Here is an 8,149-nt window from a genome sequence, read left to right on the forward strand (position 1 = left end):
AAAAAATTAATTCTCATTTATATGAGACATCATTCTCAACAATATATATTTTTCAAAAAGTATACTGATAGAAGAAGGTAAACTAATTGGTCGATAGCTTGATGTTCCGGTTGGATTTTCATCGGGTTTGAGGATGGTAATTACTTTTACGTTTTCCCATCTTATAGGGAAGTAAGCTAATGAAAAACCTTTGTTGAAAATTTAAATCAAGAGGTTCAAGGTAACATCGGGAAGATTTTTAATAAGAATATTAAAGATTCCATCATTACCAGGAGCCTTCATGTTTTTAAATTTCCTAATGATTTTTCTCAGTAATGTAATCTTGTAACAACACTTGAGTTGAAATAAGATCATATTTCAGTGAGACTTCATTTTCAATAGGAATCACAACGTTCAAATTTAAATTGTAGACACTCTCGAGCTACTGAGCAAGTTTTTGAACGACGGCTTTTGTAAGAAGTATTTGGTTTCCTTCCTTGAGAGCAGGAATTGGTTTTATGAGGTTTCTTAAGAACTTTAGAAAGCTCAACTTCTTTAGCCAAATTTTCATTTCGCAAAAAATAAATCTATGTTCAACTTCTTTTTGTAAATCCTTAACCATGGTTTTCATAGCCGGATCACGAGAACGTTGATATTGATGTCGACAGAAACGTACCCAGAGGGGGAGGGGGGATATATAATTATTTAAAATAACAAGACAGTAAACGTAAAGAAATGCAATATAATAACAGTTCCAGTGGAAAAGTTTAAAGTGTCTGTTAAAAATACCCGTAAAAGGCAAACCGAAAACTAGGTCTTCGCAGTCTTCAATAACATTTTTTTATCTTTGGGTCCCTCCCGAAACGAAGTCCTGGGTACGGGCCTGTTCGTCGACGAACATTTTTCAACCGAATGAGCAGTTGAAGATTGTCATCGATGATAGGAGAATTTAATTTAGTGTGAGCTTTGGGAACTGAAAGACTCCTAACTTCGATAATGTAATAATTCAAATTATCTATTGCTGTGTCGACGTCCCCAGAATTTTCTTAAATTATTTCATGATCCACATGATTTTCAATGTGAGATCTGTATTCAAACCAATTAGCTTTGCGATAGTTTAATAAAGAACTAATTTTATTAGTTAAAGCTTTGTTGGAAAGTCTGTATGTTACAGGAAGATGATCCGAGTCAAAATGAGCATGCGTAATCAGTTCACTACAAATGTGACTTTGATCTGTTAGAACCAGATCAATTGTAGAGGGGTGTTCATGGAAGAAAAACAAGTCGGATTACTGGAATAAAGAACTGTAAAGTTACCAGCAAAGAGTTGATTATGAAGTATTTTTCCATAACTGCTATTTTGCCTACAATTCCACTGAACATGCTTTGCGTTTTAGTCCCCTATTACGAAAAATTTCGGTCGATATCTCGTGAATTTTTGCAAACCACCTTTAAAGAAATTTAATTGTTCACCGGTTCATTTGAATGGAAAATATTCTCCGGCGATAAAATAAATTCCATGGATGGTTTCAATTTCGATTCCCAATCTTTCGATAACTTTATTTTTGAAAGAAGGTTTCGATGTTCGATTTGCCGTTGGAAAAAAATGTCAAATCGATGAACCACATAATGTGGATTGCTTTTCAATTTGACACTTGGTTTAAGAAATGTTACTGTCACAATAGCAATATGAATTTTGTGAACTTTGAGTAAATTATGAAATTCATCTTCACTCAATTTTAATGATCGAGCATTCCAATTTAAGATGTTTAAATAATTATTAACCATAATTGTTAAATTTCAAATTCATGATAATATTGTTCTCGAATTGCTACCCATCTTGAAATGCTTCAACAATTGATGAAGTCGAATGCATTCGGATGATCATTTGAAAAAGTTGTTCTTGTAGGTAGACCATTTTATTTTCCGTTATATCGCCTGAATCGACTTCGTTTAAAAAAGCGAATGTCAAATTTTGGTTCCATGGCCGAAGCCTTGGCAACAACAATATTGCGTTAAATTTGCAATACCATTATGCCGTTTATAATGTTCCCAAATAAATTTTAATGTGGAACATGGAACGTACTTTTCCAAAGTTTTCAAATTATTTACATCCCAGAGCGTGATTTAGAAATACCATTCGCTCGTTTTTTCATAAGTATTACTTGGGAAGGGGCAAACAAAGCAATTGTTTTAGTTCATTTTTAATTCAGTTTTTGCAATGACTGAGTGGAAACATATATTGGAGAACCCGAAAGAATGAAAAACTTAACAGAAAGGATGAAAAGATACAGGAAAAAGATATGCTCTGAGATAGGACTTGAACCTGCGTTCTTATGCATTCTGTGCATACGCGCTACCATTTCGCCATCCTAAGCCTTGTGATAGCTCTAAAATACGGTTACGCATGATAGAACGTACATCGAACATGGTCCACATCCTGGCCGTCTCCCGACCGGTACCATACATCCAAACATCTTTTCTATTCATCAAACACTAGTCTTCTCACCCTTTATCTATTTTCCGCTCAAGCACTGAGTAGGAGAGTGTATTCATAATCGCTTGTCACCTTCTCTACTGAGGTTGTATTGTTAGTCTGCCCTTTCCTACCAGTAGCAGATTGTTACGGAAAATCAAACCGCAATTGTGCTTAACGATTTATTAATTTTAGTTGGTTCGACGTAAGGACGCCATAACTAAGTTTTATGGCCTAGTGCCATCAAAAACGGCCAAAACTTTGAACAATTTAGCAAAGCGACATCGTTTCTCTATGTAAATTAGACTGAGAAAGCCGCATATATTGTTCAACAAAAATGTACCGATTTCAATCAGTGCACAGTTGAATATCCAGTGAAAAATCATATCGGGAATTAGATTACTTGGAGTGTGAAATTTTAAGGCAGCCCAATTTACAAATGAAGTTTTAGATGTCGGCCTGATACCATAAATTTGCTCCTTCAAAAAAACAATGCTCTGAAGTATCACATTCAATTCTGTCGAAGAAGAAAAATCACATTGCTACCGTCGCAATCACACATAGATTGTGCCAGGCTACACTGTTTATCTTTAAATTGGGTCGAAGCTTTTTCAAAGCAGTGTACTGTAAATAATCATTTGAATGAACACTTTAATTATTTTCACTATACTAGTGCCCTCTTTTGTGAGCAGTATATTGTAAATATTTCATTCGCTTACGTTAGACATGAGCGACAAAAAAAAAAACAGAATAGTGTTGTGAACAACAGGAAGATTTCGAGACGAGCAAGCCTAATGAGTAAAAAGGCGGGTGGGTAATGTCAGAGACATAACTGGATGTCGTGAATACGAAAACAACTGACACGTTCCTTAACACTTCCGAATATCAATTAGTTGATCAATTGTATGAATTATGCAAGCATTCCCCTTTTTCACATTCTTCGCAAAAACAAAGAAGGCTTCACTTGATCTCGATTACTGTGAATTTCACACAGCGAAAAGTGCACAAATCTAACCAAACTGTTCTTGATTTGCACTAAACTGAGGATAATTACCTTCGATTTGCGAACAACAAATCCTAATAGTTCTTTAGAAAACTTTTAAAGCCATTAGAACGGCTGATTTTGTGTAATGCTCTCCACCGTTGTTTTTTCTCCAATGCTAATGACTGGCAGCTGTGACGTAATCGCTCTTGTCGAAAGCGAAACTAGCTGTGCAGACGACACAAAACACATCTGCTCGCAGTGGCGATAGAATCCAAACCGATTCAATTTTTGTTAGGAGCTTTCTATTTACGTAATTTCGTTTGTAGCTTTTTCACTAATGGGCGGTCCTAACGGCTATAAAAATAGTTGCATACAGAATTTTAATGTCGATTTTTTCATTTCGGATTTGTATAATTTATTGAAAGAAACTATCAATATGCTGTAAGGATTCGTTTCTAGCATTCAGAAGGACCAAATAGAGGAACTCACTACGATATTCAACACTTTTCGAAAAAATTTTCTCGAACGATATTTTGTTCTCTTCCTCAGAACGCGTTCTGATTGGCTGGTGTTGACATGAGTCAAATAAGATAGGTTTTTCAATAGTGTACTATTGAAATACTTCAATGCTTTTGCTATACACGTTTAAGTTGAAAAATTTCGATTCTATTGGTAGTTAGATTATATAAATCCTTTCACAGATCACTGAGCTATGAGCATTAAAAATACGAGAAAGGCAAACGCGCCTTATGAATTATCCTCTTTGATACTCGTTTATAACAAACAATTCAGAAAAGTTTATTTTGAATTATTTGAGATTATGTCATACAACTGAAAATTTGATCATAAAATTATGATCATATTTCCGATGGCATGTAGTAAAAATTATGTTGATTCGTTAGATACAACAATAGATATTCACGATCAAAAACTTATCACTCTCTCAGAGGGTAAATTTTGAAAAGGCACCCCATAGTAAAGTAAGTCGTATTCACGACAAAAGCCGGTATTTCTGAGACCAAGCGTTACCGAGTACGACTTGCAGTGAATGAAAGTAGTTTTTTATTATATCTACTATCTACTATCTGCCATTAACATAAAAAACTACGAGAATCAGCCCCATGGAGTTGTTCAAGCTATTGATGTGGAACAAGAATAGTTATAATCAAAAGGTGAAATTATATTAACAATTGATTCGAAATTGACTGAGCTGTAAGTATTTAAAATCTTATTACATTTCTACGTGTATTTACCCTTGAATTTCTAATTGGCACCCCTATATAGAAAACAAAGATGTGGTCCAATAAAAAAAACTAAAGAAAACTAAAATTTCTAATAATCGATATTTTCAATCAAACAGTTCAATCTATAGGCATACTTTTGAAAGCAGGAAAACCCAGAACATAGGCTCTGCCTTGATTTGTATTTGTCTTATATCCGACGGGTTTATATCAGTAGCCCAAGTTTAAGCAATTCTATGTTATGTGCTCACTAGTGTAACGGATTTCGATATTTATGCTTATCTTCGCCAAACTTGTGTTCAAGTTTTGCATGCTTTCATTTATTTTATAGCGTTAAGTTTCCCTTGTGAATGTGTAACATAGGATAGTTGCAGATTTCTCAGACAAAAACGACATAACATAGCATTTCATCAACACTCGAATTACCCAAAATCAAAGCAAATTAGTTAAAGCTTTAAATCGTTTTATAGCGCTTTGTGTGATACTTGCTGTCTAGCAGTAGCCTCCATCTGACATATTTTACTTGAGCTTGAGCGACCACCCCTGGTTGCTACTCCGTTACTGATCGGGATTAGCTGAAATTGTACAGGGAGTTTCTAGTTGATTCTACCTGGGACTGGTAAATCATCCTTCAATGTACATCTTCTGGTAATCCCAGAATTCATTGATCAGTACCGGCGCCGGCCAGGCCCGAACGTAGATCGTCTACGGAATGGAAAGGAATGTTAGCCCAACACTTGTTGTTACTAGAGGCCGTATATACCTCTGCGCACTCCACAAGTGTCACGGGAGAAGGATATTTGTTAGTAAAAGTTTCAGTATTGGTAGTATTCGCGCGCGACTCAGTATGTTCCGGTTTCAAGATGCTCGGATGCACCACTAAACTCACTGACTTCCCGAGTGAACATTTCAACAATATCCTATATTGAAGTCCCGGGAAGTCTTGATTCACAGCTCTTATTCGAGGACACTAAAGAAAAATTTGCAATACTACAGGGTCCGGCACTCGAAGTGTAACCAATTAAAAAGGCCATAAATTCAGTTTGGAAAATTACTTTTACTTAATTCAAAGTACAAAATGTGTAAAAATAATACAAAATTCAGAATCAATTCACTTTTGCTCGATATGACCACCTTTTGTCTTGACTATGGCCTTGAGACGGTCAAAAAACGAATCGCAAGCTGCCCGAATGTGACTTGCAGGTGTATTTTGGCCCACTCGCGGACAATAACTTTTTTCAGCGCCTCGAGACTGGTGTATCTTTTAGTTCGGACTTTGCTCTCCAAAATGGTCCAAAGAGAATTATCCTTTGGATTCGCATCTGGTGAATTCGAGAGCCATTGTGTGGACGTGATGAAGTTCGGAACGTTGTTTTTCAGCCATTCTTCGTTCACTCGAGCTTTGTGAGACGGTGCCGAGTCCTGCTGAAACGTCCATGGTCTGCCACCGAAATGTTTGTCTGCCCACGGCTTCAAAGCAACCTCCAGAATACTTTCCCGATAATATGTCGCATTTACCTTGACGCCAGGCTCGAAGGTCTGAAGTTGGTTACACTTCGAGTGCCGGACCCTGTACCGCGCAAAGAATAAAAACTTCCCTATTTTTTATAAATGAAATTACGTGATACAAAATAAACGAGTGAATAGGATTAAGACAAAATAGTTGATTCATTGCATTGACATATTCTAAACAGTTGTTATAAAATCATTTTGAATCATCAAATAAAGGTCAGTTCGTGCTCGCATCTCAGCCAACAAAGTCGAAAATCGTTTGCGGTCGAAGCAAAAGAAACAAAGACAATACAGTGCAGTGAACAATAGAGTGTACGGAATGGTCAAATACGATTTAACAAAGCCTGAAACTTGGCCAACAAGGCCAAATTCAATTTGTATAGATTTCAAGCGTTGCAAAGTTAGACCAGCAGCAAATGAAATTGAAATCTTACTTAAAGAACGAATGCATCTAGACGCTAATAATGTAACTGAGATTCAATTCAACAAGGCGTCTAACTGTGTGTACATTATGTTTAAACGTGAAAGCGATGCAATTGCATTCGCTTCGGTTAACAACGAGGTGCACAGCGTTGAGTGTGACAACATTAAATACAAAATTCCTGTGCACATGGTGGACAACGCCATACAAGTACGCGTGCATGACCTTCCCCCGCAGTCCAGCGATCAGTGCGTTCGGGAAATTATGTCGCAATACGGTGAAGTTCTTTCCATCGAAAGAGAAGTATGGCGGAATTTTTTCCCCGGCATCCGGAATGGCGTGCGAGTGGTACGTATGCAACTACGTAAGGCAATTCCATCATACATCATTTGTGGTCAAGGTGGGACACATCCGTGTAAAACGCTGATTACCTATGAAAATCAGCTGGTTACATGTCAGTTTTGTGAACAACCTGCACACTACGGTAAACCTTGCACTGAAACTGCGAAAAGAACATCTTCAACCAAAGACAAGGTCAACCGTTCAACAACGAAAACTAGTGAGCGTAGTACTCCTTTTTCTCCATCAAACCAACCAACAACTGCAACCAATGTACAACAAGGCGCTCCTACAGCAACTAGCAACGAGCTCAAGACTGCGAACAACAAGGAAAACGAAAAGAAGACGGAAATCAACAACAAAACCACCGATGCGGCAATGGAGGACGAGACGAGCCACGAACAAAGTGCCCCTCAACCCTCGCAGGAGGGAAATGGAAGCTCTTCTCCTCCTAGAAAAAGAGTGACAACGAGATCCACTTCAAAACATTGTTTATTTAAAAAATCGGCTAATTCGGCCACGTAAAGCTTGTACGCAAATAGGCCTGAATAAAAAACATCTTTTAAATAAAAAAAAAAAATCAAATAAAGGTCAACAGATTTCACTCGCGCCTTGTTTCTTTATTATTTCCGCTTTATTATTTAAATTATTTATTAAAATTATTAATTGGTTACATTGGTTGGTCTGGGCTGGCGGCTACAGAGAAAAATATAAATTTATTGTCTGAAATATATAGTATTTTTACTATGCATTCAATATACCGATATATGTTATCTCTGTTATTAACTTTGTAATATCAACGTATTTGCACAATAGTTGATTTTTATCATTCAATTTATAATCCTGAAAGACACTCAATAATATTGAAGAAGAAAAAATTCTAAATAAAACTTTTCTCCGAAGCTAGACGGAAATTGATAGGTTCAATGAAGAGATAATTTATTAGAATAGAGTAATCAGAAGTGAAACGTTGAAAATATCTGATAACTGAAAGGAAAAAGAAACTCCTGCAATTGTCGCCTTTTACGACATGGAAGCAGGAACCCAGTGGATCTATTCTTGGTTCATTTTTTTCCGCCGGATTCCACACGGCATCTAGGCTGGTACTGTCCGGAGAAAGCTAATAGGTACTATCAATCTCCTAGTAGACCCCAGCCCTTTCCTCATCTGACATATTTTTCATATATTTACAGATT

This window comes from Malaya genurostris, chromosome 3 (genome assembly GCF_030247185.1).
Source record: "Malaya genurostris strain Urasoe2022 chromosome 3, Malgen_1.1, whole genome shotgun sequence".
NCBI classification, from domain to species: Eukaryota; Metazoa; Arthropoda; class Insecta; order Diptera; family Culicidae; genus Malaya; species Malaya genurostris.